Below are 3,251 nucleotides of genomic sequence, written 5' to 3'. Positions count from 1 at the left end.
TCATCTCTACGACGCTCCGCCCGTGTTTATAGCCATTAAGATGGGCTCAACAATTTTAATGATGCTCACATGGAAAATAGAAATTGAAGCAAAAGAGAGCATCAAAAAGCAAGTTCAAAACACATTTAAGTCTAACCCACTTCCTATGCATAGGAATCTTGTACACAAATAAATTCATGAAGAACAAAGTGACAAGCATAAGAAGATAAAACAAGAGTAACTTCAAAATTTTCAGCATATAGAGAGGTGTTTTAGTACCATGCAAATTTCTACAACCATATTTTCCTCTCTCATAATAATTTTCAGTAGCTTCATGGATAAACTCAACAATATAACTATCACATAAAGCATGCTTTTCATGATTCACAAACATATAATTTTTATCAAGCTCAAAAATAGTGGGATTAAAACTCTCAAACACACTTTTATCAATAATATAACATGATGATTGATCAATCTCAAGAGATATGGGACTCCTAGTGACAAGGGATTAACTTGTCAATGCCTATGGATTATAGGCTAGGGTTTAGTTAGAAGTAGAGGGCAAGTAGATCTCGAAGGTTTCAGCCGAAAAGTACTCGACGAATATGAAAACTAGGGTTTGCAGACAATGATTCGATGATCTTCTCGTCCCTCGACCCCCCTTTATATAGGTGGAGCCGAGTGATTCGTGCTATACAAGGATTACGAAGTCCGGGACGGTTTCTAACTCATCCCGCCGGATTACAAATAACACTTCCTATTACAACTCTATCTTCTCCTTAAATACATCTTGGGCTCTCGAGTCTTCTTATTCTTCGGGTAGTGGGCCTTCAATAAACCCCGGGTACTATATTAGGCAGGCCCATTTGGGATGCCTATGTCAGTAGCCCCCGAGATTTTGCTTGAATCATAGAATCAGGGAAAATCTCCACTGTCTATTTTTATTCGAAAGCTTTTAACTTTTATACTTTTTCTCATAAAATTCTATATTGTACGGGGATATTGGTAGTTGGGGCTAGTTCATCCGACGGATCGGGTACTAGTTAACTGCTCTAGTGGCAATCCGCAAAAACCTACTTCAAAATCACGTCCCTGGACATGATTTCGGGATCTCGGTGTAAACTTCGACAGGCGCCGCTTAAGGTCTTACCATTACGTCGAGTCCCGGTTTAAATTTATCGAGTACCTAACGCGTCCGTTAGGATTTTTCTTCGTATCCGTTGATACGGATAAAAGTAGCGAGCGCAGTCTTTGGCGATGCCACGCCCAGCGAGAATAGGTCCAGGGTCTTACCTTCGCAATTTTGCGGCATTCGAGAAATTGATCGCAACTTCGGCGTTCGAGAATATATTGTCGAGTGCTTTTCCGGCTGTTGGAATGGCACATTTTATTGAGTCAAATATGACTTATATTGCTTTCCCGATGGGAGTATATGGAGAGTTAATGATAACTCGAAATATACTATCTTGCTTGTTCTATTTTTCCTTTGTTAATTTCATCGGGCACGCGAACAGCGTTCCCGATGGGAGTAGCCCCGAGGCTACGACCAAGAACTTGTGCTTGGTTGTAGGCTCAACATTTTAGTCCACCTTGTCACTATATTGCCATTATCTCCTGATATTCTTTCCTCCTTCTTCTTTTCTCTTTTTTTTTTCTTTTTTTTTTTTATACGGTACGCGAACAGCGCTCCTGATGGGAATAGCCCCCGAGGCTACAGCCAAGAACTTGTGCTTGACTGTAGGCTCAACATTTTCTATATTTGCCATTGTCGAAATTTTTCTTTATTCGAAGTAGCCCCCGAGCATTTGGGCAAAAACTTGTTTCTGACCAAAGGCTCCCGATGCATTCAAATAACTTATCCTGTCGCCATTCTCCTTTCTCTTGTCGACATATTTTCCCTTGTCAAATTTTCTTCAACTCTATCACTGGTCGATATTTTTTCTGCTTTGTGGGTCCATCGCTCCCACCACATTGACACGTCGTGGAAGTGGGGGACACACGTCCTCCGCTTTTCACGGTGCACGTACGGTAACGCCTATCCTGGTAAAAATACTTTTTTGCCCTTGTAACTAGAAGATCAATTCTCGCCACACGATTTCCTCATCCAACGGTTCATCTGCTTCACCCAATTCTTATATAAACCTGTCTTCAACCTCCGTTCATCCCCTCACTTGCGCCGCTCACCTGCTCCTCTTCGCAAATCTTCCTCTGCGCCCAATCTTCGCCGATTTCCCTCTCTCGCATACATTGCTCAACCCGCTTCCGTGAATGCCGCCGCGTGCACGTTTGACCCGCCACAGCACTCCAGAGTCCGCGATGGCCGCTGAAGATCTTGAGTGGGAGAGATCCAAGATCTCCAACCAAGACACCAACCCGATGAAAAAGCTTGGCCTGATGAAGAAGGAAGGCGCCATCCGCTTTCCCAGTGAAGAAAGCTATCCCAAGCCTCCCATGGAGTATCGGGTTAGTTTTGTTGACCATCTAATCCGCGGCCTTTCTACCCCAATCCATGATTTCCTCCGCGGTCTTCTCTTTGTCTACGGGATTCAGTTGCACCAGCTGACTCCCAATTCGATCCTCCATATTTCTATTTTTATCACTCTTTGTGAATGCTTCCTTGGAGTCGCTCCCAATTGGGCTCTTTGGAAGCGCATTTTCTGCCTTCGCCGCAATGGCGCGCACCACGCCACCTACAACATAGGTGGTGTAGTTATCTCGTGTCCGAACCGATGTCGAGTATTTCGACGTCAAATTTCCCGACTCCGTCCAAGGATGGCGCAAGAGGTGGCTCTATATACACGAAGAAAGCGCCAACTCCGTGGAACACAACATAGTTCCTTTCGACGGAAACGCGAAAATTCAACGCCGCCACTCCGGGACGCCGAAGCTTCCGAAGAAGAGAAGAAAGCGACGAAGCTCTTATGTCTCGTATTCATCGGCTCCAAAACACTCGAGGCAAAGAGTTATCACGGTGTCCAAATCACGGCCTATTTTCTTAGAATTAGAGTGCAGCCTCTTCGGGCTCGCAAAAATCCTCTTTGGACGTACTGCGGTGCCAATGACGCCAATAGGCTCTCCGGTGATCTTTACGTGAAGGACTTGGAGAAGCTTATTCGAAGAATTACCTCTCGAGTAAGAAGGATCCTATTCCTTCCTCTGTCGCGTGGCACCCTACAACTCCACCAATCCTCTTCCCGAGGTATTTTGTCTTCTCGAATTTTTATCTTGTTCCGAATTTTCCCTGCATCTCATTGTATTTAACATCTCGC

The sequence above is a fragment of the Lolium rigidum genome, chromosome 3, assembly GCF_022539505.1.
Source record: "Lolium rigidum isolate FL_2022 chromosome 3, APGP_CSIRO_Lrig_0.1, whole genome shotgun sequence".
Classification (NCBI taxonomy): Eukaryota; Viridiplantae; Streptophyta; class Magnoliopsida; order Poales; family Poaceae; genus Lolium; species Lolium rigidum.
The sequence above is the reverse complement of the archived record's forward strand: the minus strand, read 5'-3'. Positions refer to the sequence as shown.